The 8,095-nt window shown below is 39.6% G+C and overlaps 1 non-coding gene across 1 annotated transcript; it reads left to right on the top strand.

The window, feature by feature from the left end:
* Positions 1–7,389: 7,389 nt before the first annotated feature.
* Positions 7,390–7,458, top strand: TRNAS-AGA (transfer RNA serine (anticodon AGA)). Its single transcript has one exon. It is a non-coding gene; the product is annotated as a tRNA-Ser (tRNA).
* The last annotated feature ends 637 nt before the right edge of the window (positions 7,459–8,095 follow it).

Genomic DNA, 8,095 nt, shown 5'->3' on the forward strand with positions numbered 1-8,095 from the left:
TAACTAAATTAGTTCTAGCATAAATAACCTCAGATTCTTCGCACTTTCTTCATCAAGGGTATTTCCCAAACATTTTGTGATTTTGATGATGGAAAACCTGGAGGACACGTTATAGTCTGTATGACTGTAGAATTCAGTCTTCCCCCTGTTTGTATGGTTTCCTGGGCCTGAACAGGTGGTCACCTAAAGGTCAGATTTAAAGGAAACTGAAAGGATCATTGTATCAAAATACATCTTTATTACCATTTCTTACACTGTCAAAAATGGTCATGCTACTTCTTCTGGGTAAGGCATGAGAGTGTCTTTTTAAAATGAAAATACTGTCTAGAATGAGTTAATAGCTTGGCTATTATCTAGAAATTATTACCTATTACTTAGTAATTATCTGCTTAAAAGAAAATCATGAGTTAGAGGTTTGTTTGTTTGTTTTTAACAAGGTTTAATTACCTCTAGTCACATTTTGGGCTCAAAGTCTGGGACACTAGACAACTATATTTTGATGGGGGTCAGAGAGGATTCAGCACACCCACATGGAAGTTTCCAAGGGGTTGAGTGCCCTTGTGTGTATTATGACTGCAATGAAAGAGAAATAGAAAGATTTTGGAAATAATTTCACTTACTTTATACTTTTGCCTAGAGTGGTTATTATATATACCAAAGTGAAAGAGAGAATTACACATTGTGCGTGGTGAAGAGGGAATTTGTTGTTCTCTGTGGTTTTCTTCATTTTGGTTCCAATGGTTTTAGAATTGCATAGATAAAGGAAAAGGAAGAGATTCTTTCTCCTTTCATTTCTTGTCCTCTAACTCCTTGTCCCTTTTCTCTATCCCTATGACTTTCTCTTTTTTCTCACTTCTAAGTCCACAATACCCCTTGGCAAACACACATACTTCTTATGACTTTACCTTCTCTGGCACACGGTAGTCTAGAAGAGATTTACATTTATCGCCAGAAAAGTAGGACAATACTGTAAGAATACACTTACTTCAAAACTTGAAATCCAAGTCCCCAAATTGAAGGGAAGTGAACACATTTTCAAAAAAATTCTCAGTACGGTATAAATTGGCATCATTCCCCTTTTAGTTTCAACTTCAACTCCTTGTTGACAGCCCTAAAGAGTTACAGAGAATGAGGTTTTCTAAAACAATTTGGACCATAAGCCCAGCAGTTTCAAAGGTAAAGCAAGGAACATTTCAAGGCAAACGCAGTGAGCTCCCCGTCTCGTCCTCTTCCCAGCAGCTAAGACAATTAGACTCAGGAACTGAAGCCCCCACCACCCACTTGACCCAGTGTCCTATCATCGTGTACTGAGCAGGGCCATTCATTCACTGGCCTTTGTGCTCGCTGGCTGTGAACCGGGAGGGCTGTCAGGTGAACGATTCTCAGTTCTTGATGAGAGTTGACCCTGGACATTTTCATTACCTACTCCAAAGAATAACACAAGAAACAATGATCAGATATACTCAGAAGTAAAAACCAAATACAATGTGAGCTAAATAAAGGTGTACGATCAATGTCAACGTTACTCTGAGTTTGCTGGGCTCACAGTCAGCGCTTGCCATGCTTTCTCCATTGGCTTCTCTGCATTATTTGCACTTAATCAGGCATTAAGCCAGGGGGGTCCACGAGCAGACCCTCACAGAGAATATCTGACCACGGGTGACAGCCATGTAAGGAATGGATAGTGTCACAGCATAACTCAATTAATGGCCAATAAAGGAAAGCACGGGTAGAAAAAAAAATCACATTGCATTGAAGAATAAGCTTCTAAATGGTTGGGGTTTTTTTGTTTGTTTGTTTGTTTCCTTTTTCATCAAGGCTCATCATAAATTCCATCTGCATCAAAAAAAAAAAAAAAAAAAAGAAAGAAAGCCCAGTAACCATCCCCAACTCAGTGGAAGTCTAACAATGAGAAAAAATTCTCAAACCCAGTAGGCCACTCTCGCTCCCCCTGTGTCTCCCCAAGTGTCCAATAAAGGTAGGTTAAGCTCATGACACCCCCTCCTCCCACTTGTTTTGCCCAAAAAGCTTGGGTTCATTTTTCAACTTTCCTTCTCTCAGGCCAGATCCCCTTATCAGGAGATTCCATTGGCCTCAGTGCTAGAATATATCATAATATGGACAGAATATGGATATTTTCTGAAGCTGGGGCCTCCTACTCAACATAATTGATTGCATTTGTCAAAACAGTATTCTGAGAAGGATTGGCTCCATTGGCTTCACCAGATGGTCCAAGAGCGTCGTGGCACAAAACATTAAATATTCTCTGACTTAGAAGAGGATCTGAAGCCAGTTCCTATCTGGGGTCCTACAGAAACGGTATCCAGACAACAATGATCACCACCCAGGCCGTGAAGGAAGGCCTTTTATTTTGTTGGGCTATGAATCTTACATTTTAAATTGAGTAATTTCGTGACTTATTTCATCACTTTCCTAGGAGTTTATCTCTTTGCCATATATTCTCAAAATATTCTTAGAATTATTTCTCATTCTGAAAAGTTTTTTTGGGGGGGTATTATTCATTTCTAATATAATTATGAGCCTAATCTCCAAATACGCCTAAGAATATGGAATGACCTTTGAATCTTACTTAAGAAAAAGGCAAGTGAACCAAGTCCCAAGCAAGGAAAGCTACCCTTAGGTCCCTCCTGCTCATGGCTCTGGAGTTGGAAAGAAAATTAAGGTAATTTTAAGTACCTTCTATTAGGTTTTGATCACCAGATTTATCCTTTTTAGGAGAAGAAAGCTTCTGGGAGGGACATCTGACCACTAACTGTAGACACATAGGATGCTGTTAGCATTCTTTATGGAAATGACCTTCTTACGGTTCTGCAATATCTAAAGAAGCCTGAACTTTTCTTCCAAAATTTTTGTAAGGATATTAAGAACAGGACCTATTTCTGTGTGTGTGTGTGTGTGTGTGTGTGTGTGTGTGTGTGTGTGTGTGTTTCTGTTAAGCTTTTTCCATCCTTGCTTGTTTTTCCACAGAAGCGTCCTTTTCTCATCTCCACCACCTTTAATTCTGATTGTATATTTTTGCAGCTTGCTTCCTACAGTTGTTTAAGTGGTCTGTCAAATCAAGCTTCTCAGTTTAAATTCTATTTTTTAAATGTCTTTTTCCCCACATCTTATTCTTTCCAACGTTTCTTAAGCAGCATTCAGCAGGATTTGTGCTTATATGCGTGTGTTTGTATGTATGAACTATAAGAGACTAAGTTCCCTGGATAACCTAGGAATTAGACAGATTAGATACGACATTTTAGAAAATCATTTCTCACAATTTCTTGGAACCTATATATGAGCAGGAGGTGCTTTTTCTCTTCTTTTTCATCCCGTGATTTCACAGTATAAAAAGTTTCAGTACCATTACTTTGATTTTACGTGCTACAACTTAGCCACACATAGATGTGACATGTATTAAATAGAACAAATTAGATGGAATATTTAAGTAGAGGCGAAGGCCACACCTATGCTGGCCAAAACTTTTCATTCTACCTTTTTGTGTTCAGCTAACACAAAAGAGCTCTCATTTGAAGAAAGATCTTTGTTGTCCTTTCTTTGGCTGAAGATGAAGACATTTTAAAAAATTTGACAAAAATTAGCTCAGCAAATAGAACTGCAGAGAAGCAAAAAACTGTCTTTTGATAGTAAACTCCAGAGCCAGTCAAATGTCAACTGATCCAAATGGCTGAAAATAAAATGTCAGAATTAGTAGCCCTTGCCGAAAACATGGCACTTGAAATAGCTGTCAAGAACAGGACTCTTAGGGGTGACTGTGGCTACTCTGTGGGTACTGCACTCCAGAAATCAGACAAGTGTACGTGCAGTTTTCTTTCCACAAAGGAGAGACATTCAAAACCACACGTGTCTGGGCCCCTCGACTTCTTCCTCCCAGGGACAGACTATATTCAGGGCTTGTCAAGCTTGTACAAGCTCCTTGCCATCAGGTTTGTGTGCTGCAGGGTCTGAACACCCAGGCAGCAACACCACACACACACACACCCCCCATATATATAACTCCCCCAACACACACAGCTAGCACGTGCTCTTGTTACTAAATGCAACTTGCTAACTTGTTCACTATTTCTTTCACTTTTCTCCTAGGACAGTTATTGTCTTTGTCTCTTGAGTAGTTCAAGTTCAGCCCAGCTTTGCTGGACCCCAAACCCATTCATTAATTCCAAGTTGAACAGCTCTCACTGCAGGTCCCCAGACTCAACTGTGGGCTTCTGTTTCTCCACCCTTGATTCCCTCCATCGCCCCAAAACCAATTTTAATTGAATTTCTCTGCTCTAATTTTGTCTTCGTAATACCTCAAAACCCTCTGTTACAAATCTGGCGGAATAATCTAGTTTCTCCTAGGATGATCCTTTGTTCTCCTTATTTCTACTTTAAAAAAAACTCATGCTAAAATCAATTTGTTCTGAAAAGGATATTAATCTCTTCCTTCTAGAGGCAGACACATATTCACTTCTGCTATCTCTTATTCTGGGCTTTAAATTTTTTATAAAAAAGGCCAAATACAGATTTTTCAGCTTCATTGTCTTTAAAGCCCAATTAGATTGCTATTATTTTTCTCATATCTAAAGAGTCTTACATCAAATCCGCCTAGGTTTAGAGACGGCGCATTCACCGGGCTGTGCTACAGGTGTCCTTAGAAGTTGAAAAAAGCACTTCCGATTTTTAAAAACTAGTCATACCCTAAATACTTTTAAAGAGCAGTGCACTTTAAAGAATCTCATCAAAATCTCTATATAATTTGAATTTCACCACATAATTTATCTTCCTTGTGAATGCTATATTTGATTATTATAAGGCAAGGCCCACCTGTACTTAATCTGTAGTACTTTGTGGCACTAAAGATAAAGATGTCCCTTTCTACATCAGCCCGCTCTGCTCACTTTGTAAGCCAGGGATTCTCAAATGTTTTGGTCTCAAGATCCCTTAACGTTCTTAAAAATTATGGAGGATCCTAAGGACCTTTGTTTTTATGTTGGTTTTATCTATCAGCATTTATTGTATTAGGAATCAAGACTCAGAAAATTTAAAACATTGATTTGTTAAGAGTTTAAAACAGCAATGTTATTTCTATATGTGTGTACATTTAATATGTTAACACAAAGCACATATTTTAATGAAACATCACTTTATTTTCCAAAAGAAAAAACTTAGTGAGAATATGGGTATTGTTTTACATTTTTGCAGATTTCTTCCTCTGTTAATAAAAGACAGTTGGAATCTCGAAGCTGCTTCTGCATTCAGTCTGTCGTGATATCACACTTACATTGCTTCTGGAAAATTCTACTGCACACTTGTGAGAGAATAGGAGTAGAAAAGACAAGTAACTTTACAAAAAGCATAGTTTTGACATCAAGGACCTCCTGAGAGGGTCTTGGGGCTCTCCCAAGAGGCCGCAGACCACACTTTGAGAACTGCTGTTTGTTCTTGTTCTAGTGAGAAGGAAAGACTACACGGAGTGAGGAAAGCAGTGAGGACAGTGCAGGCAGAACCGCTGACTGCAGCCCGCTGGGGAGGACGAGGTGCTGGGAGGGAGGCAGCGACTACCTGGCAGAGCCATACTGAGATGCCTTCCTCGGAATCAGTTACAAACAGGGTTGGAGGGCTTAGCTGTTATAAGGGAGGTGGGGTACGGGATGGTGGAGTGCTCCAGGAAACGTAAGTCTCTCCTTTCTTCTTTCTCTGCATTTCTGTGGGGAATGATCACCACCTTCTGCTGGCAGAGCAAGGCTGTCTGAAAGAGCTCCTTTGGGCCAGATCACAGCATATATTCTGAAGGGTTTGATCTTACTCGTCTCTCAGCTCTAAGCCTCCCTGTGCCCCTTTGTTCCAGACCATATTGGGAGAAATACTTGTTTTGCATAGCAAACACAAAAATCAAAATGATAACAAAAAACAAGCAAAGAAGCAAAACACTGACATAAAAGGCCCTTTTCTAACCTTGTTTGTGGAGGAGAAAACCCAAAGGTATCATCAGGTTTTGTTAATTTCCGTCCGACAAATTTCAACTTGACATCACAACTTGTTATTGCCTTACTGCTCCAGTCGCTGCTTCCTTTTTTGCTATGGAAACAGAAAACACCTAAATAAACCTACCCAAAATGGAAATCAGATGTTTTTCTGGGTAGAGGTGCCATGGCCTTTCTCTCACACTTTGATCCCTCTGTTCATAGGTTCCGTTTTCAGGGAGGGCAACGCCAGTGGGGAGGGGGCGACTTTCCAAATTTGGAGCTGAGGGGAGGGCCCTTTGTTATGTCTGCCTGCTTCATGTCAGTGGGTACAGGGCTCTCTCCACAGCTGCTCAAAAGTCATGGGAAATATAGTATCCTACAAAGTCCACTAGCTGGTCCCGTCTATTTTAAATAATAATGGTATATATGTATTTAAAAATGAGTTTCTCCACTGAAATAATGATTACACAAAGAATTCTCTTCCTGCAGTCTTCAGAGAGTGAGGAGCAGTAATTAATTAAGAATGTTTTGTAATTATTAAAGTTGTGTGTGTGTGTGAAACAGAAAGAAAAGAGAGACAGAGACACAGAGAGAGAAAGAAAAAAGGATGATTTTGTTGCCAAGATTAAGAAGCGATGCCAGAAAAGATGGACTGGACTAACTTACCAAGGCTGTAACGTGGTTTGGGCTAAGAGAAGCCAATCTTTTGTTGAAAAGCCTAATGTAATAAATTGCATTTGGAGGGCCTTAGATTTCTGTACAAACTTTTCAACCAGATCTAATTGAAAGGGCTACTCACACAGCCAGGGGCATTCTGAGAAGCAGAGCAGTGGATTAACACCATTTTTAAAAGTCAGGAAGTCTTTTCTCCTCCTGAAGGAGAGTTTTCCAGGCATTAACTTCAACTGCCAAACATTATAAAGAAAGTCTCCCTCCTTCACTCTCTCTCCCTTGACCTGTTGGTCACCCATCTCCCTCCATTCTCCCTCCTCCTTCTGCCTCCGTTCTCTGCCGATCCTCCACCTACCCCACCATGAGTGAGAGCCCTGCTGGAAGCAAGGGTTCTGTAGTAAATGACCTATCAATCAGCCCTTGCCTAGATATTTTTGATGAAGGAAATGGGGTTTTAAGAACTAAGCTGGTTTCCAGTTGAATAACAAAATGTTCAAATATGTGTCTGAAGCTTTGGTTAAACTAGATAGTTAGAAGTACAGATCCCATCTATCACAGCAAAAAAAAAACTCAGTCTTTTTTCCTAACCTGTGAACTTTTCTTAGATAACAACACTCAATTTGACTATTTATCTGCCTAATCTGAATCATTGGCAGTGTAGACATAACCACATTCAAAAGGACCACTTTAGGGAGAGAGATTTAAGTGGGGGATAGCAAACTTTAAACTCTCTTGTGGGGTGGGGGAAGGTATAGCTCAGTGGTAGAGTGCGTGCCTAGAATGCACAAGGTCCTGGGTTCAATCCCCGGTAGCTCTGCTAAAAAAGAGAAAAACCTAATTACCTCCCCCCAAAATAAAAATAAAAACTATCAATTTTTTTAATTTAATTAATTAATTAATAGATAAACTCTCTTGTGTTTGTCCCTCATTCCCATCCACCACTACCTCCTCTCCAAATACTGGAGCAGCAACAAGTGTCTTATGAGAATAAGAACCAGGATAAGCCACCAGCAGCTTCAAGTTAGCAAAACAAAGTTTGAAAATGGGACGTAACACATAAAAGGGAGAGCTTGTCTCCCCGCACACTGTATTTTCTCTTCACAACATCTGCATTGTGAGAAGGTTTGCAAAATAGAAACCTGAATATTTTGATTAATCACACAAAATATAAGAGATGGCAGAGATTGCCAGAGGAAAACTGAATATATGAAACCTTCAAAATGTGTGGCAAAACCCCCAAATATTGAGGTATCCTCAATATTCTCAGCACGTCTAGATTTCGAATGAACATTTTATTTTCTTGTCAGTGATTTAGAATTTCCACCGCTCCTGTTGAGCAATGAGGGAAAATCATGCCAACTGGGAGAAAGCTTTATTTTAAGGTTGAAGGCATGAAATAAGCACTAAGAAGACAATTGTACACCTGTTTTCAAAAGTAAAAAGGCATCTCAAAA

Source organism: Camelus dromedarius, chromosome 5 (assembly GCF_036321535.1).
Source record: "Camelus dromedarius isolate mCamDro1 chromosome 5, mCamDro1.pat, whole genome shotgun sequence".
NCBI lineage: Eukaryota > Metazoa > Chordata > Mammalia > Artiodactyla > Camelidae > Camelus > Camelus dromedarius.